The sequence below is a fragment of the Hemicordylus capensis genome, chromosome 1 (genome assembly GCF_027244095.1).
Source record: "Hemicordylus capensis ecotype Gifberg chromosome 1, rHemCap1.1.pri, whole genome shotgun sequence".
Lineage (NCBI taxonomy): Eukaryota > Metazoa > Chordata > Lepidosauria > Squamata > Cordylidae > Hemicordylus > Hemicordylus capensis.
Window position 1 is genome coordinate 171,844,214 of NC_069657.1, and position 20,719 is coordinate 171,864,932.

At 43.8% G+C, this 20,719-nt stretch overlaps 1 long non-coding RNA gene across 1 annotated transcript; it reads right to left on the reverse strand.

Annotated features, from left to right (window-relative positions):
* Positions 1-9,717: 9,717 nt before the first annotated feature.
* On the reverse strand, positions 9,718-18,137 carry LOC128322397 (uncharacterized). The gene is made up of 3 exons (XR_008305695.1): positions 18,006-18,137; positions 11,894-12,001; positions 9,718-10,013 (listed from the first exon to the last, which is right to left on the reverse strand). It is a non-coding gene; the product is annotated as an uncharacterized LOC128322397 (long non-coding RNA).
* Positions 18,138-20,719: the final 2,582 nt, after the last annotated feature.

Consider the following 20,719-nt stretch of genomic DNA (forward strand, 5'->3'; position numbering starts at 1 on the left):
TGAAAAATAAAGCAGGGATTCAGCAAATGTAAAAATGAAGTCACAATAGCCAACTTCAACAACATCCAACATTACCTGGGTCTAGAGATGTGCACAGAACCAGTTTGCCCAGTTCAGTTTGAATCTGAACCGGATTCAAACTGGACCAGGTATGTTTGGTTCTGGCACCCCTGAACCAGGGCCTGGCTCAGTTTGAATTAGAACCAGTTTGGGGTCGGTTTGGAGGTGTTAGTGGGCATAATGTTTCTAAGTCATACTCACCGCCGCCTGGTTTGGCAGCCCGAGGGGGTGCTGCTGTGACCTCAGGAGGATCTGCAGTGGCTTCCCCTCCCCCGCTGCCCTCCCCCAGTATCCAAAGGGCCATTTGTATCTATTTGGGGGCTGTTTCAGCCCTTTGAGAGTTTGCAGTGACCATTTTTTATGCCACCATGAATCCACACTGGCCATTTGCATGCCCAGGTCATGACATGGCCATGCAAATGTTCAGTTCACACGTGTGGCAGCCTAAAACAAGGCTGCCGTGTACTCTCAAAGGGCCGAAATGCCCCCCAAATGGCCTGAACTGGTGCTTTGGAGACTAGGGCAGGCTGGGGGGGGTAGGGGAAGCCACTGTAGGCCCTCCTGAGGCCGCAGGAGACCCCCTGAGGTCACTGAACCCAGTGAATATGGCTTAAAAAAATATGCCCACTAACACCCCCAAACCAGCCCAGGAAGTTTGGCTCGACCTTGAGCCAAACTGGGCCAGTTCAAGCCTGAGCTGCTTGAGCTCCAACTGGCTTGCACATCCCTACTTGGGTCATTAAAAAGAGAGAAAATCATTTATTTTGCTTTAGTGGCTAGTTATCGCAAGAGGAGAGATTATACTTGATTTTTCTAAGCAAGCAAGGGACAACATTTAGTTCAATAATAAATGTTACAAACAACTAGGTCATGTATATGACCACTGTGTTCAGAGCTGGGGAGGTACGGTAGGAAGGCAGGGTAATTCCTGCCTTCCCCCACATGAGCAACGCTACCGCCCTGCTTCCACCAGTGCTTCCAGATGAGCACAGCTGCAGAGTTAAGGAGGCCATACAAGATAACATGTGATCATCTAGTGGTTAGTGCTGTAGCTGGTAGGTGGAACTTCTGCAGATCCTGAATTGTAACAATAAACAGCAGCTGTGTTTTGAGGCCTGTGTGATTCCTCCATTTTTCATGCTACCAACACAGTCTTTTCATTAATATTTTAAATAATTAATTTTAATGCAATAATTAATTTGCTAAAAGTTAACCTTTGCCCCCTCACACCAAGTCATGGTTGGTGCTCACTGGGGCATTTGAGTTGTGCACCTTTGATCTAAATCAACTGATTGTTAATAGGTTTATGATAAATAAAATGAAATACACCACACCACGCATAATTAACTTACGGAATTCATTGCCAGAGTACAGTGTGAAGGTCACTAGCACAGGTCAGTAGCTTTAAACAGGTTTAGATAAATGCATGAAGCATACATTTATTAATAGTTAGTAGCTGAAAAGTGGAAGCTCTGTTTCAAAGGCAAGACTTACTAGGGATGGGGGACAAACAGCAAGGGTGGCTCTTTATGAACATCCCAGGATTGTTTGGCAGGTTGCTGGAGAAAGAATTAGATGGCTTCTGGTCTTATCCAGGAAGGAAATTCCTCTAGTCAGCCTGGAATCTCCAGCTTCATTTTATGTGGTCGCCCTTTAAGGTCGTCCACACAACCTTGTTATCTGGGGCAGGAAGGAATGGTGGGGAAGACTGAATCACACCTACCTTCGCCCTAGACAATCCAGCCGTTCTCTTCAGAGGCACTGCTTGCTTGCCCACATGAGCCACGCTGCTGTGAGTGCTGCAGCCATCTGGAGGCAGAAACACAGCCCGACCTCCAGAAATCCCACAATGCACTGCATGAGGAGCATGGTGCATTGGGTGGTTTCCCCGCTGCCAGGTGTTCTAGGAACCCAGCTTTGTGGCTGCTCGGACTAAAATACACACTTGCACCATTCTTCTAGCTCAATAAATGCCTGAGCACAAAACTTGGGCTGCCTGGCAGGGCAGCGCCAGAATTGGGTCCAATCCTGGCACTGTACCACATTCTCTCTCAAATCAAGTTCTTCTTGAATCTCAACATAATAGAATTGTAGTGAGTTGCTATTTTTTAATAGCCAGGCTGAGAGGGAAAAACATCCATCAGACAATCTATCCTCACTCCAGAAGTGGAGTATGGCAGGAAAAAAGAACCCCTAATATTTATATTACAGCTGAAGTTTATATGTATATATGATTCTTTGTGGTTTTTTTAAAAAAGGCAATGGAGGGAGAAATGAGAAAATCAAACAAAATGAAGTAAGAGATGAGACCGTAAAGAGCCCTAACACCATCTCTTATCGCAAGATGCTAGGGACTGGGAGACATAGAGTTAGACATCCTAGGTCCAATGTAGGCAATGATGTCCTGCACAAGCAATAGTAATGAAGAAAAAGCAGTCAGCTTAGAGACTAATAGTCACCATAGGTTTTGCTGAGGATGCTCAGCTGAAACATTCCAAACTACAGGACTGATATCTGGGCTATATCTTCTGACATACTCTGGTTGGCATCAAGATTAGTGAAAAGAGAAGCATCAAGGCTGCTGAAAGTTTACGCTAATGCAGCACCAGCAATCATGCAGGAGAGGTGAATTTCGACAACCTCCCTGTCCCCTGGAAGTGCTCTGTGCCACATGAAAATATTCTCTGAAGGTCATGCAGCCCTCAGGGACATATTTTCAGATGGTACTGAGCACTTCCATGGGAAGGCCACTGGTGCTGCTCAGTCAGGAACTTAGCCATACCACCTACAATTTGTTCATCTGGATGTCAGCCTCTGAATCATTCAAAAGGCCATGGTTTGTTTGGTAAGCATCTGTATCAGTGGTTCCCAAACTGGGAGCCTCCAGATGTTGCTGAACTACAGCTCCCATCATCTCCAGATACAATAAATTGTAGCTGGGGCTGATGGGAGTTATAGTTCAGCAACATCTGAAGGTTCTCAGTTTGGGAACCACTGGTCTATATCATCAGTTTCAGTTTAATTTTGTGTTCTACTTTGCGTACTATACATAATGGTGAACTGAAACTTTCACATGGTCTGCTATGATGTTTTGTCTGTTTTATCAAATTTATTCATTCATTTTCAAACTCAACTTTAGATATGAGTTTAATCATGTCAGGAGTTCTTCGCACAAGAAATGCAAGCGTCTTCAATTTGAAGAGGTCAGTATTAAAGTCTTTCATAAAAGGGGCCATGAATTATTTATTCCCAGTTTTTACCTGAAGCTAAACTCACAGATTTTCATATCAGTTACTCAGAGATCTACTCAGGTTAGGTAACCTAGCAGCAGATCAATGCATCTTGTACATAAAACACAAGACATTTTGTGGGGTCTCCCTGAAAAGTAATCTCTTCCATCCTAATTGATCACTCAGGATGAGCATCAAATTATTGAGCTCCGTCTTTCCTATTCTTATTTCTTACATTACATAAGATTCAACAAACAATGCTGTGACATCCCAGTATCAAATGTGAGCTTTTCTTAACAAGGAGAGATGCTTATGGAGAAAGATGTGGCAAAGATATTTATATGTGTATCATTCAAGTGGAAGCCATGTGTAAAAGAGCCATCACTACAGATGGATCTAACATATGACTTCACATCATCTCATAAGCTATATTTAGTTGAGGGTCCCGGTGGTCTGCCATCTAAGTTGCTGATCAGGTTCATTCATGCACAGCTGCAGCAGTTTTAGATATTGCCAGACGATTCACTGAGCCCACAGATAATACTTTTCAGCATGGAAGTAGTACAAATGTGTGGCTTATCAACTGAGTTATAAGTCATGAAATGGTCATGTCTCCATGGGAGCAGCCCCCACCACAAGGGCCCCATTACCTTGGAGCAGGGAGAGCAGTGGCGACCACTCTGATGCCATGCATGAGCTCAATGACAGCAAAGACCCAGCTGGGCAATGTAAGCAGGGGCTGCCAGCAGGTACAAGGTGAGGCGGGGCAGTGGTGCATCACCAGTCACCTTGTGAGGACACAGACCAGGAGGTGCCTCACAGTGAAGTGCGGAAACTCCACTCAGACCTGGGGCAGCATGGAGAGGGAGGAAGGGATCTGGAGAAGGGGGTGGACTGGGGGAAAAGGGCCATCTGGATTAATAAATTAATAAACCCCTGCTAACTTGGCTAAGAGGCACCTTTTAACATGGTGATTCTCTTTATTAAGAGTGGGAGAGTAACTGGCCCTATCCACCTCCAGCACATTACCTCCAGTGACTGTTGCTGGTGTCTATCTGATGTTTCTTTTTAGATTGTGAGCCATTTTTATTTATCATTTCTCTGTGTAAACTGCCCTGAGCCATTTTTGGAAGGGTGGCATAGAAATCAATCAATCAATCAATCAATCAATCAATCAATCAATCAATCAAATAAATAAATAAATGCAGAGGTAATGGGAAGGGCAGAGCCTAGTTGGGCACATGGGTTGCTCCATAACCCATTAAGAACATATGAACAGCCCTGGTGGATCAGGCCAAAGGCCTATTTAGTTCAGTATCCTGTTTTACACAGTGGCCCATCAGATGCCCCTGGGAAACCCACAGGCAAGAGGTGAGGGCGTGATCTCTCTCTTGCTGTTGCTCCCCTACACTAGTATTGAGAGGCATTGTGACTCTGAGGCTGGAGGTGGCCTATAGCCACCAACCTAATAGCTATTGATAGACCTGTCCTCCATGAATTTTTCTGAGTCTTTTTGAAAGCCATCTGAATAGGTGGCCAACACCATATCCCATGGCATAGAATTCCATAGATCAATTCTGTGCTGTAAGAAAAAAGTACGTCCTCTTGTTAGTCCTAATTTTCCCAACCGACCTTCAATTCCATGGGATGACCTCTGGTTCTAGTGTTGTGTGAGATGGAGAAAAATGTATCTTTGTCCACTCTCTCTACCCCATGCATAATTTTATACATTTCTATCATGTCTCCCCATAGTCGCCTCTTTTCCAAACTAAAGAGCCCCAGATGCTGTAGTCTTGCCTCATAAGGAAGGTGCTCCAGGCTCCTGATCATCTTGGTTGCCTCTTCTGCAATATCCTTCTTAAGGTATGGTTGACCAGAACTGTATGCAGTACTCCAAATTTCTTCTCAAAAATGGGGGATTAACTCCAGATATAGCCACACCATTGATTTGAATAATGGCATTATAATATTAGCATTTTTATTTTCAATCCCCTTCCTAATGATCCCTCGCATGGAATTTGCCTTTTTTAAAAAAAAATCACTGCCATGGACTAACACTTTCAGCCATCACAACCCCAAGATCTCTTTCCTGGTCAGTCACTGACAGCTCAGATCCCATCAGTGTATATGTGAAGTTGGGTTTTTTGTTTTTGTTTTTGCCTCAATATGCATCACTTTACCCTTGCTTACATTGAACTGCATTTGCCATTTTGTTGCCCTCCCCCAGTTTGGCGAGATCTTTTTGGAGCACCTCACAATCTGTTGTGGATTTTACTACCCTAAATAGTTTAATGTCATCTGCAAATTTGGCCACTTTGCTGCTTTCTGCAATTTCTAGATCATTTATGAACAAGTTATATAGCACTGATCCCAGTACAGATCCCTGGGGGACCCCAATTCTTACTTCCCTCCATTGTGAAAACTGTCCATTTATTCCTGCCCTCTGTTTCCTGTCCTTCAACCAGTTACCAATCCACACCTGAACCTTTCCATTATCTCATGACTGCTAAATTTACTCAAGAGCCTTTGGTGGGGAACTTTGTCAAAAGCTTTTTTGAAGTCCAAGTATATTATGTCAACCAGATTATCTTTATGTCTGTTGACACTCTCAAAGAACTCCAAAAGGCTAGTGAGGCAAGGCATGCCCTTGCAGAAGCCATTCTGGTTCTCCTTCAGCAAGGCCTGTTCTTATATATGATTAACAATTTTGTCCTTAAGTATGTGTTCCATCAATTTACCTGGCACAGAAGTTAAGCTAACTGGCCTGTAGTTTCCCGGATCCCTGTGGACCCCTTTTTGAAAGCTGGAATTGCATTAGCTACTTTCCAATCCTCTGGTACTACAGAGTCTGATTGTAGGGACAAGTTACATTTTTTTCCCAGGAGATCAGGAATTTCACATTTGAGTTCCTTCAGAACTCTTGGGTGGGTGACATCTGGCCCTGGATATTTGTTAATTTTTAGTTTTTCAAGACACTTTAGGACATCCTCCCTCATCACCTCAAATTGGCCCAGTTCTTCAGCCTCTTAACCTGAGAAGTTCAGTTCCAGAGAGCGTCTCTGTAGCTTCTCCTGGGCACTCCCAGCAAATATCCATAATTTTGGCTCATTGTTGGCCTTTAAGAGAGCCCTAAATAAATTATTGTTTGGCCTGGCCTTCCAAGGTTTTAAATTGTTTTTAAGTATTTTAAAAGCACACAGGCAAAGCTTGTTTAAATTGTTTTAAAGTATTTTTTAAAAACACAGGCAAAGCTGTGTTTTATCAGTCTCTAGATTGGGTTGGGGAGAGTATCAATTATAAGAATGTGATTTAAACAGAGGAATATTGAACACTGAGGCTGATGTGTTTATGTCAAAATGTCTGTTTTAACGTTTTTTCTAATGTTTTTATTCTATTTTATGCAATAAAGAAGGTCTGAAGAGGAACATAGAGGTAGAATCATCATGTGTGTTGCATCACCTGTATACCAGTTAATTCAAAGTATTTTAATTGGTTTTAGATGGTTCTGAATTGTTTTAAAATTGTTTTATATTGTTTTAAGCATTGTGTTTTTAATGGTGTTTGGTTTTATGTTTTTTAAACGTGTGCACAACCCAGAGCCTTCGGATAGGGCAGTCTAGAAATGTAATAAAGAAACAAACAAATAAAATGTAGAAGCCAAATATTATAAAGGCACAGAAGTTTGATGTTTACTCCAGAGTAAGTCTGGATCTGAAACGCCCCCTGTGAAAATGGAAAGATCCATTTTTAAATGCAGGTGCCAGGGGAGGGGGAGATTCTCCATTCAGGCTGCAGTCCAAAAAGCCCTTGCATTGCCATCACTCTAAACTGAGGAAGCACAAGGGTTGACAAGCTACTGCATCTATGGAACTTCTGCCTGGACATTTCCATAGTAGGTGACAATTTGGGAAAACAATTTTGGGATGACAATTTGAGGTAAGCGACCATTTGGGGAAGCACTATGCTTTGCAGAGATGCATCAGACAGATATTTATCAGGTGCACTCTATCAAGTGGTCATGGAAGCTTCACTGGATGAATTTTCTGCCTGGATCCTTCCCCAGCACAATGCTGAGATGACGGACCAAAGGCAAAGTCTGTACTTATGGAGCATAATTTGTAAAAACAGCATAGTGTACAATGCCTTCTTGCTTACCTGGTGTGGAAGATAAGGTGACTGACCTTAACCCTCTTTTTTAACCAAAGGGTTTTTAAAAATACTTTTATTTACAAGTATGGAAATCATTACTCCTAGCCAAATGTCCCTTGAAAACATAATATGTGGATATAGTTTAGCTCATTCTAACAGTCAACTTAGCTGAGTGTGCTGTCAATTAAAATAAATTCGTTTAATTCCACCTTGGGTTTGTCATCTTCTAATGAGGTGAAATATGCTTCACATTGAATAGATCATGCACATCTTCTTGGAGTATAGAATTTACAGTGACCTTTGGATTCAGTGCAAATACCAACCTCTGTTCTTCATTATGAGGTAATTGGTGCATTCTGTGTTGTCCAGCAGAACCAGAACAAAGTATCAGGATTACCAAATAATGCTTCCTATGTCCTTCCATTAAAAAATAAATCAGGTCATTTGTTGAAAAGAATGTTCAGCCTTTGATTAATTTATGCTTTACAAATGCCCTTTGGTATATGCCAGGGATAGAGCCTGACATGCTGTTTTGTTTCATTTAACTCTCCACAGCTGAAAACTGTGGGGATCAGGATACAAGGGTGGTATTGAAATCTTTGCAATAGAAATAAAACACTATCCAGGCCCCATCTCTTGATCTGTAAGCTGTCCTTTCTGTTGTTATTTTGAACATATGGACCTGCCCACCATTGCCAGAGGGCACCTAATGGAAAGATCTAGTGAGGCTGTTCTCATGACCCAACCTGGGGCAGCCCAGCCCTGGGTTAGGCTGGTTGTGAGAAGTGGTGGGATCTAGGGATGTGCACGGAACCGGCAGGGATGGGGTGGCTCAAAGGCGGGGGGAATACCCTTAAAGGTGGGGGTGGGTGCTCTTACTCCTCCTGCTCCATTTCCCCTCCCGGCGCTGCACTTTAAAAGAATGCATACTTGCCTGCCATCCTGTTGCCTCATTGGACTGGAAGTGATCGGAAATAGCAGGCGTGCGTACGCACATCTAGTGTGCACTCACGTTGCACTCATCTGCGTGCATGTCGGGTCTGTGCACATGTTGAGTTCATCCGCGTGCACGTCATGTTCACCCACGCACACTGGGTACTTCCAGTCCAACAAGGTAACGGGGCGGCAGAGAGGTACGCTGCCGCCCTGCTGGACCCTTTTAAAGTGCAGTTCCGGTGGGGGAAATGTGGCAGGAGGGGTAAGAGCTGCCTCCCCCACCCTTAAATGTACCCCCCACCCTTAAATGTATCCCCCCACCTTTGAACTGGCCAAACCACCAGTCTTTTGAAAGTGTTTGGAGGCCCGTAAAAGGGCCTCTGAACAGGTTTATGCACATTCCTCATGAGGATGGCCTCAATGGCTTGTCTGCCGGTTGGACTTGACTCCGATCAATTTGCATATAAGAAGAAGAGATCCACGGAGGATGCTGTGGCTATGGCCCTACACACCGTCCTGACCCACCTGGAGAAACAAGGGAGCTATGCAAGATTGCTTTTTGTTGACTTTAGCTCTGCATTTAATACTATTCTTCCATATAGATTGGTGCCCAAATTATTAGATCTGGGGCTTCCACAGTGTTTATGTAGGTGGATATTAGACTTTTTATCAGATCGTTCTCAATGGGTTAGGATGGGTTCCCATGTCTCGGCGGATCTCAGTATAAATACGGGGACGCCGCAGGGGTGCGTGTTGAGCCCACTTTTGTACACGCTTTACACATATGACTGTGTTCCCAACTACCCCAGCAATAAGATCATTAAGTTTGCAGATGACACAACTGTGATTGGTCTGATTACTGCTGGAGAAGGGGAGTCGGCCCACAGGAAGGAAGTGGAGCGGCTAACAGAGTGGTGTGGGGAGAATAACTTATTCCTCAATTTAAAAAAAAACAAAGGAGATCATTGTGGATTTTAGGAAATGCAATTCGAACATTCAGCCACTCATTATTGAAGGGATTTGTGTGGAACGGGTTTCGGTGTTTAGATTTCTGGGAATGGAGTTGAGAGATGATCTGACATGGGGAGCAAACACCAAAGATTTTGTGAAGAGAGCACAGCGGAGATTATACTTCTTGAGGGCTCTCAGGAAGAATAGTCTTTCAAATAAGATACTGCTGATGTTCTACCGCTGTACCATAGAGAGTGTGTTAACCTATGGAATCTGTGTGTGGTTTGGGAGTTGCACAGTCAGGGAAAAAGCATTGCTGTCCAAGTTTGTTAAGACTGCGGAGAGAATAATTGGGTGTACTCTTCCCACTTTAGACCAAATTTATGCCACCAGGAGTTTTAACAAAGCGGTAGAGATAGTGCAGGATCCCACGCACCCTGGAAACGATCTCTTTCAGCTTCTGCCTTCGAGAAGGAGGTACAGGGTCATAAAAGCCATAGTTTCTATCCGAAAGTGGTGTTAGCTCTGAACGCAGCAAAATGCAGTTTCTGATGGGGTTTTTGTTTTTAGTTTTTTAGAGTTTTTTAGAGCAAAGGGTATATGGGGGGGGGTGTATATTGGGATATATTTAGTTATTTCTTGTTAGGTCCTGTAGAGGTTGCTGTAGATTCTTTCAATCTCGTTGTTCTGTACAGGACAATGACAATAAAGATTTATCGTATCGTAATGTGATACTCAGCAGAAAATTAAGCATAATTCAAAGACATCAATAAACACACAATGAAACCAGAATGAAAGATAAACAGCAATCAGCACAGCCCCATATCCACAGGAGCACCAAATAAAAACCACTGAAATATAATCAGCAGTCATTCACCACCAAAAGCCTTCCAGAACAATCACATCTTGTGATTTGGTGACAACAATCACCAAATGGTAAAACATCAACAGTGATGAGACCATATAAATCTCGTTTGGGAAGGCATTCCAAGCCAATGACACCATGACTGGTCTACTCCTTACAGCCACTCACCATGCCTCAGTAAAACAGAATAGGAGGACCTCTGATACTATGTGAGTGTACATCCTCTTAAGAGGATGTCAGATGACATCAAAGGTAGAAGGCAGGATAAAATGTATTGCTGTGCAGTCATTTCATGTAGATGTGAATAGGAGATCAACCTTCCAACTAACATTTCAGTTCAGACTAGTGTTCCAATAGCAGGGGCTTGTCTACACTATGCTCTACATTGCTAGATAGCCTTCCACATGAAGTACCTGATGCTTAGATATTACTGTTATCATGAATAGTAAATGTGGATGAGTAGTGGTGACAAAAACCGCCCTGAGCCTTTTGGAAGTGCGGTATAAAAGTTTAAATAAATAAATAAATAAATAGTAGCAGTATTAATGAAAACTATTGGCAACCAGTATGAATGGAAGCATCAGTACAATATAGAAATTGTGCTAATGAGTGGTAGTAATGCCTCCCTAGGTGATCCTGGGCTAGCCACAGCCTAACTACTTCATGGGGTTGTTGTGAGGATGAAATGAAAGTGGGAAGGCCCATAGACAGTGCCCTCTATCCATAGAGGAAAGGAAGGGTGATAATGGTCATTATAACAATAATATAATGTCATTAATCTAATACAGTGGTTTGCAAACTGAACTAACGTACTAGTTTAAATGTGATACATTGAGCATATGGAACTCACCGGGTGCCTCTGGGCCAGTCATGTATCTCTCAGCCTTACCTACCTCACAGGGTTGTTGTGAGGATAAAAATAAGCATGTACACTGCTCTTGAGTTCCTCAGAGGAAGAGCAGGATATAAATCTAAATGAAATGAAACGAACCCCACAGGGTTCTGCTCTGCATGCCCAATGATATATTTAAATCCAGGCTTAAGAGAGGAAAAAGAGAAAGAAGAGTATAAGAAAAAGGAGATGGAAATTGCAAAGCATAGATGCAATCATCTCATACTTCATATATATAAGTAGCAAGTCTGTTCATCGCTTTGCTCCATCTCAAGGCTCCGACAATAATTCAGCCAATCTACTCCAACGAGGTAAGGTATCATTCAAAAGCCCATGGCTTACAAGCAGTTGTTGTGAAGTTTAATTTAAGAAAACCTGCTCCCGGCCTTGGAATTCATATGCTAAGGCCTCCCTAGTCCCTTGCTTTATATTTGTGAAAGACTAGTCCAAATCGTACGCACACACACATGCGAGTGCGTGCACACACACACACACGCACACACACACACACACACACACACCACATACTATGTACAGATATTTTCTTTGGAAATTTTAGTTATACTAGTGCACAGCTTAAGAAAATTAAAAGCCTCAGGCTAGAGAAGGATGGAGTATAACAGGAATGCTTAGGAACTGTTTCTATGCTTGATTTGTTTTACAGTGCTTTTGGTCTTTAGTTTTGATTGGATTGTTTTACTGAAACATGAAGGGCATTTAGTTAGAAGGCAGGAAAGTGAACAGAATACATTCCCAACAATATGCCCAACAGCTAAACCTGAATGTCAGAAGTAAATTATAACAACTTACATTCATGATGACAATACATTATAATTCATAGGCTGGCAAAACGTATCAAGGTTTCCTTGGGATTCTGCGAAAGCACTTCTTTTAAAATTTATTTCTTAGGCGAATGCTCTATTTATGAGAGAGAGAGAGAGAGAGAGAGAGAGAGAGGGAGAGAGAGAGAGAATCAATTAATAGCAGTTAGTATTTCACCAGACAAATGCAGGCATAGATATTAAATATGGATGAAATGAAACTGAATAGATATTATGTAAATATCTATTAGATAAATTACCCCTTAAGAATGGCAACTGTCTCTATGAAACCTGTACTTTATTCTAAACCTGTACTTTATTAACCCCATGTTTATGTACAGAAGGAAACTGGAACCATGCCCACTGGGGGAGTAGCAAGGTTGGAGTGGATCCAGAGACAAGTCTATGTGTATATATATGTGCCACCATAGAACATCATCCTAAATTATTTTTTTAAAGGTTTTGTAAATTGTGGACGATGCAAGTCATTTCATGGTACTAGAGAAAGACATGCTGTTCTGGTAGCTCCAGGTCTTAACACTCACATCAATTTCGGAGAATGAATACAGCTGAAGGAAGACCAGGCGGGTGTGCAGCTTGGGGAGTCAGTCATGTGACTTGCCTCTGGGAGCCCCCCAAGGCAGTAGGCCACCAGACAACTGTCTCCCCTTGCCCTATTATAATTACACCCCTGATGCCCACTGCTTACACCGCTGGTGTTCACACATTCAGTATTTTTGAGAAAACGGTGGTACCCATGCACATCACAAGTACAGGAATCCTGGATGATCAGCTTTCCATTACCATAGTGTACATAGGTAGTAGTCCACTTTCTCAAGAATGCTCCAAGGTTGTGCATGATGGGTACATTAGCAATAGGGACCTGCTTCTCCCTCCCCTTGGTTGACAAACATAAGAAGCTTTACATGAGCACAGGGCTGTAGATGTTGCAGATAAATTACTTATCCTCTATAAGTAATTGTAGAGGAAGCAACTCTAACTGAAAAACAAGAGTTTGTATTACTAACAAAAAAAGGGCTAAGAAAACAATAAACAGACTAGCAGTCTCTTATTCAGAGAGAGGAAGAACCTCTCAATTTCTTATTCAGGACAGCTAGCAAGAAGCAGTCAAACAAACTGTGACTCTACCCCCAAGCCAGTACATAGACACATTCAAACAGAAAAGTGTGCCCCACACAAAGAACTGAGCCAATGTCCATGGCAAAATCCCAACAATAGACACTGAGGTTATTCTCATGAGTAAGCAAAATCAGACTGGGCTTCCTTAGCCAGGGATGTGTGAAATGATTTGGGTACAAAATGACTTGTATCTGAATCTGGCTAATTCAGATGATTTGTAGACAAAACAAAACACCCCTGTACTCAATTGTCCAGATTTGGGTACCAAACAAATTACCCCTGATCGGGATTTGAAAAATTTGGAGATTTGGACCTCCATTTTGTGGACAAAGTGGATTGGGTGGTAGTGCCCAATGGATGGAAGCTACCACCCAAATTTCAAAGAAATTGGGCAAAGGGGTGATTTTTAAAAGAATTTTTGAAGTTGGTGCTTCCTTAAGCTTTTTCTCATAGGGAATAATGAGGAGTTCCTCAACCATATAGCTCCAAATGGGGGGCACCAGGGTGACCTAGAGTGGGTTTCAGTGCGTGGTAGTGCCCAATGGGTGCAAGGAAGCTACAACCCAGATTTCAAAGAAATTGGGCAAAGGGGTTATTTTTAAAGAATTTTGAGATTGGCATGTCTTTGGGGCAGATTTGGGGCAGAAAGGGGGTTTCAGGGGCAGAAGAGTGGGTCAGGTGGTAGTGCCCCAATGGGTGCCTGCTACCATCCAGATTTCAAATAAATTGGTGAAAGGGGTGATTTTTAAAGAATTTCTGAATTTCACATGTCTTTAAGCTTCCCCCATAGGGAACAATGGGGATTTCAGCAGTCCCATAACTCCACTTGCGGGGGGCAGCAGGGTGGCCCAGAGCAAGTGGTGGTGTAGTTCACATAGGGTGCCAGCCACCCCCAAACCCACAAGCCCACGGGGCACTGGGTTTTGTTGTTTCTGAGGTGTTGTGGGAGTAGGTTCTCTGGTAGCAAATGAGAGTGGTTTCAATGACCGAGCCCACTCTTTTGGTCCCAGGACCCTTTTTAAAAATCTGAATCAATACAGATTTAGATTTTGAAAATTCTGATACAAATAGAATCTGGGGTGATTTGGGGTGTGTGTGTGTGTGTGTGTGTGTGTGAGAGAGAGAGAGAGAGAGAGAGAGAGAGAGAGAGAGAGAGAGAGAGAGAGAGAGAGAGAGAGAGATTCAGACCCAAAACAAATTGGGGGTGTTTCAATTAGGGTACAAATAAGTTCATGCACACCCCTAGCCTTAGCCCAGCTTTGCTCGCTCGTGGGAACCACCAGAGTTGCAGGCAAGCCTGGGAGCTCCATGGCAGCAAGCCCACCTAAATACTCTCCCCCTTAAATGAGGTTAACGGAGTGAGTGCTCCATTAACCGCATCTCTGCAATTGTGTGTCTGTCACAGCTGTTCACAGCTGTGGTAGGCACACTCGGAGAGGGGAGAGGGGATCACAGGGATGCACTGTGCACTCACACGGTTCATTACTGGGGCTCCAGTGGGGGGGGGCATGCGGTGGTGCTTTCCTTCGCCCAACCCCCGGAGCTGCCAGGCGAGCTGCAGCCAGGCTCGGGAGTGCCAGAGCCAAGCTGCCACTTGTCTGGGCAGGCAATCTGCCCGCCCGAGGACGGGTAAGTGTCTGTGGGAAGAGTGGGTCAAACCCACTCTCCCTGCTGAGCCCCTTTGGGCTCTTCACACTGATTGTGTGAAGAACCCTACTATCTACTATACCTTAAGGCTCTTCTCATGAGCAGCCTAACCCAGGCTAGGGCAGCCCATCCTAGGCTGCTTGTGTGCAGCACTGGGATCTGCACAGATCCTATGCTGCCTGCCCACCTGACTGTACGTTCTACCATGGCCTGTAGCCAAGGTTAAAGGCGTAAACGCACCCTTAACCCCAGTCGCGCAGAGAGAATTGCAGCTTCAGAATCTAATCCTAATTTACTCTGAAGTAAGCTACCAATTTCAATGGGTATTACTTCCATTACATATATTATAGTAACTGCAGTAGGGAAATGCTTGACTAACAAGCAGAAGATTGCTGGTTCGAATCCCCGCTGGTACTATATCAGGCAGCAGTGATATAGAAAGTTGCTGAAAGGCATCATCTCCTACTGCACGGGAGGAGGCAATGTATTCTACCAAATGTATTCTACCCTCCTGTATTCTACCAAAGAAAACCACAGGACTCTATGGGCAATAGGAGTCAAAATCGAATCGATGGTGCAGCACTTTATGATAACTGCAACCTTAGACATATAGGCTGCATTTGGACATAACACAAAACTGGAGTTAAGCGAGGCAGAGGTTGGAACTCTGTTATGTCCAAATTCGTGCAACTGCAGTTTTGAGCTCAAAGCGACCTGTGGTTTGTCTCGTTAAACTCTAATTTGAACCTTTGGTTTGCTCTAAGGTTCACTGCCGAAACCGGAGGCTTTGCCACCGCAGTGTTATGTCCTAATGGGGACAGCACAATTACAGCAGTTCTATGCAGTTTCTGAACTGCAATCATGGAGATGGCAGTGCAGAACCACCCAGGATCGCACTTGCTCTATGCCCGTGGCACTTCTCGCTGGCCGCCTCTCTGAGCACTCGCCCCACCCCACCTGTCTCCAATCCAACAAAGCAGTTGCCAGGCAACAGGGACTCTGCCACATCTCAGCCCAATCTTGGCAGCCTGTCAAAAGGCAAAGTCACACATAGGCATTCCTTCTTCCCAATGTGTCCCTTGTTCATAACTCCTAGAAAGAAGGCAAGGCAGGCAAGTCTGAGGTTCATTCAAGGTCATCCTCACAATGAATAATTTTTGGCAGCTACACGAGATTTTTCTTCGCGTGACATGACAGAGAAAGGGGGTGGGAAGACAGGACGTGCAGTAAGTGCGTTGCTCCCCCCAAATGAAGTGGCAATAATGTATGTTCACAAGCACAAGCACTCCAAGTGGCTACATAAACAGGGTTCCCCATTAGAGCACCAGGACTGAAACATATAACAGGGCAGGGATACCCGGGGTCAGGTTTAAAAGGCAGCCCCAACCAAGGATTCTCAAATGTCCAAGGTCTATTTTTGTACAGTGATGTTGGGGAAGGGGGGAAAGCCCAGCCCCTTCTCCTGGGAGTACCTGTGTGGTCCCTAGGCTTACTCATGAGAAGGGCCGGGCACCAGGATCAACATTGTCCCAGTGAAAGGGGTGATTTGTCATATGCAGTGATGATAGATGCTTATCCTGTGTGGACTGCTCAGGAGAGTATAAGGCCATGAGGATACCCCCTCACAATTCATGAGAAGAATCATCTGTCGGGACATAGGTGTTGGGCAGAATTACTAATAATGTGTAACAACAATCCAACTTCTTCAACGTGGTCTCTGTCTTTTACACCAATGGGCTATGTCCCTGCGCAGAGACCTTGTTGGAATCTAAGAAGCTCAATTCTCCTGCTTTGAGCAGGAATCCTGCCCCCAGCTGCTATATGAGGCTGTGCCACTCCTCATCCCCTCAGTCTTTCATCATCTGTGCTTCAGTCAACATTGTGGAATCTGCAGCTCAGCAACGAGTAAGATTTGTATCTATCCCTTGTTGTTTTCTTCCTGCTTTCTTATTTTTCACGTAGTTGCATTTTTTATTCTTGGTGGTGGTGGGGGTTTAACGGAGTTTTCCCTTTCTTTGAGCTCCGATCTCGGCTGGTACGGTGGCTGGTGGCTGGCCTACGGCATTTGTGCCGGGCACGACGAACTTCAAGAAATGTGTTTGTTGTGGATCCCCCGATACTCATACCGAGTGTCTCTTGTGCCTGGGGGAATCCCACATTGTCGAGACCTGTCTTCATTGACAGAGGTTTGCAAAGCAGGCTCGCAAGAATAGGGCTTCTCACTTGCATGCAGCCTTGTGGGTCTTGGCTCTCCGTTCTTTGGAAGTCTTATAGTTGAAGAGGTCCCGACCCCCGCACCTCCATGCTACCAGGGGAAGCGTTTGGGCATATGGGATCATATGCCCTGACCCTTCCAGAATCGGCAGCTGGATCATCTGTGGGGAAGGCGAGCTTCTGCTACCTTCCCCGCTGCCCACCTTGAAGCCCTCTCACATGATCATGAGAAAGGTCTCTGTATTTGCTAGATAAAAGTAGTGTTTTTCATTTGCCATGGGGAAGTGCTTGGATTACTCTGTGGATTACAGTTATTTTCAACTTGGAAAACTCACATTCAACCTGCAAAGAAGTCAATACAATGATCAAATAAATGTTTAACCATCACAAATATTTTTAGCAATTGTTTTGAATAGGCCAGCTAGCCAAGAAAGGGCTCTCTCTCTCTCTCTCTCTCTCTCTCTCTCTCAATGTAATCAAGGACCTATCTTCCATTAGTGATGTTTGTCTGTGATGTTTACACATTCCTCCTTTTTATGCAGTGGTGCAACAAGTCAAGTTATGTTACTTCTCTTACTTTTGTTATGAATTATTTACTTTCTTAAATGCACCAGAGACTCCTCTTTAGCTTTTTCCAGTCAATCCCTGTAATGAAGTTTGTCTTATTGCTATCCATTTCACTGTAGTTTCTATATAAGGTATCATCTATTTTGAAGAAGGGTCTCTTTCCCTCTATAATCAAGTTTTGACAAAGATTACATAGCCAGAGAATGAAAGAAAATGATAGAATTTAGCATTTGGAGATGATAGAATACCTGCTAGACTGCTTAGCTCCTACCTCCTACAGAATATATTGTACAAAATCATGTTCTAGAAATGAAAGGAATTCTTATCTCTTGTTAGAGATAATTGTTTTGTGTTTTTTAACGGAGCATATACTTTTGTCATGCGTATCCCATATATTCTTGAAATCTTTCCACCTCCATACTTTCACTGGTATAGCCATATGAGTAGCTGTACTGTTCAAAGTTTGACCATTCTTGTCTTCTAGTGCCCCAGATATGTGACAAATCTATGAATGGGATATCTTGAGAGCTCACCTAATCTGCTGCAGTTCTGAAATCTTGATGGAGAAATGGGTTGAGTGATCACTTTGTTTTGTTTTTAATCATATATTTTACTACATATTTTCCCTCGATGTTACTTTTCTTCTGCTATTCCTCACTTTGTCCTCCCTATCTTTCTCCCCACTAGAAGAAAATCAAGTTGCTCCCAAAAGACCCTGCTTATGACCCTTCACATCCACTGACCCTGACTGCTGAGCTTGACCCAGCACTGAGAAAACAATGAACTCATCACAATAGGAAAAACCAAAAGTGTGATCATAATCACAGCATCCAGGGAGATAGGGGGAAGCAATGTGCCCTTAAGGGGTGTGTGAGCTGGCTCATTTGAGCTGGGCTGGATGTCTAGCTGGCCTGGTTCCACCAGTTCGGGGTCAAAACTAACCAGGCCTGGTTCGAACCAAGTTGGCTTAAAGCTCTACTGGTAGAGAGGAATCCTTTGGAAGGTGTTCACAATGAAGCAGTTCACACAAGCAGCCCTACGCTGGTTTGGGCAGCCCTACCTGGCTTGCTTGTGTGAAGTGCTGGGATTGTGGTCGATCCTGGTGCTACTTCACTGGGTAGCCTAGGAATTTCCCCTAGGCTTTTACCTGGGTAAAAGGGCACCGGCATGCCCTTTTACCCAGGTCCCCAGCACCCCACGGAGACACAGAGCCAGGGTGTGATTGGTATTGGAGGTAAGGCTACCTGTTTGACATACAGTGCACTCCACAGACCTGTTCTCCAGTCAGAACATAAGACACTCTGGTACCTTCAACAACAAACCTCTTTTGTATCTCCTGACATGAGGAAAACACTAAATCCTGAAGAAGAAGTTCAATACGCATTGACAGAGAAAGACCCCACCCACACAGGCTTCAACAGGAAAAGGAAACTTATCCATGAAAGCTTTCTTTAATACCTATGTATCTTAAATACCTATCATATCATCTTAAATATCTATCTTATTAAATACCTAGATAGGTATCTTAAATACCTCTCTATCATCCCAGAAATGACTTCATAAGAATCAAAGCCATTTTCTGTGTGCAAAGGCCCTGAATTTTGGAAAGTCTGCCTTAGTAGTTTCCATTCTTTTCAGTTAACTGCCTGGGATCTCTGCCCAAATTGGAAATTGGGAGGTTTAATGGATGTCAAAATTTATACATAGTGGTTTGAAGTAGAAATTAATTGGTAGGGCTCATCCTCATTCAGAGAGAATCTCTCTCTAGAAAACAAGGATGCCACTTAATTCAGCATACAAGAGGCCGAAAATGGATCCGCTCAGATGAAGTGCTCTTATAGAACAGTGATGGGCGCTTAATGGTGCCGCCAGTGCTTTTGGCTCAGAATATTAATGGTTCATATTTTGCTTTGATGAGTATAATATCCACATGAAATTTGGGAGTAGGGGAGCCAGACAAGGTCAGCCAAACCTCGAAGTGTATTTAGAGCATGACAAACTTTCCTATGTGTACTGGCCAGAAATCAATCCCTGTATGAAGCAGAGACTTGCAAACTGTAGCTTTTATTATTTTGTTCCATTGGTGAGCTGCCAGGTTATTGAAGTGAAATGAAAGCCCTCTGAAGCCCAGTTTGTGCATAGCAGATGATGTATATAGTTGGCACGAAGCCACTTTATCATGAATACCCAGTTTTGTTTTTGTTTTGAAAAAGAGAGATGGGTTTAGAATACCTTTATTTACTTACTCTTGATTAGAAAAAAGATCTGTTAATTGTTACAACTAAACTTTCCAGTCAGCTAGAAAAGTGAGAAGCACTTCTTAAAATAACTCCTCTTCATTATGCCTCCAGACCATACAAAGTGGTTTCTGTGGATTTCTGTTATACCTTCCTCTTTATAGTGTAACTTGAATCATCTGGTCAAAGCTATTTGTCCTACCAGCCAGGTGCGGATTAAGCTTTTTGCTGCCTATAGGCAGCCCAGGATCTGCCACCCTTCTCTGAAGGGAGGGGCGACCACAGCAGCTGTGGGGAGAGGGGGCGAGGGGGAATGTTCCCCCTTTTACCATTTTAAAAAATGCTGCTGCACGGCAGGATGGGGGCAGTGAGCTCAGCAAGAGCTTCTTCCAGGTCTCCTCCTGCCTCCCAAATGACTGGACGGGCCAGTCTACAGGCCGTTTGGGGCCTCTCTGTGCACGCATGCATGCGGAGAAAGGCCCCAAATGGGTTGCAGACTGGCCCATGCAGTCTTATGGGAGGCAGGAAGGAGCTCTCGCTGCCCCCATCGCATCACGCAGTGGCATTTTCTAAATGTAAATGGGGAACTTCCCCTTTTTGCATAGCTGCTGCACTGCCACTGCCACCCCCAGAGAAGGGTGGCAAAATTTGCTGCCCCTCAAATTTTGCTGCTGCAGGCAAGTGCCTACTTTGCCTATCCATCAATCTGCCCCTGCTACCAGCATCTTCCATGGTATACCTGCTCTTTGCCTGTGGTACTGCAATCTATACTACAAAACTTATGGCTCAGGACTGCAAAATAAACAAGAGATTTGGCCCTTACACTTTCCAAGACAGTACAAGTGTTTTGTTTGTTTGTTTGTTTGTTTGTTTGTTTTTAGAGTAATGAGACCAATTCAGAAATGCCTTCACTGTGCTTACTCCAATTTATCTTTCTTTTCCAGGGTTCAACTGTGAAAAATAATTCCACAAATTAGAAAAAGCCAGCTGCGGATGGTGCTTATTGGCTA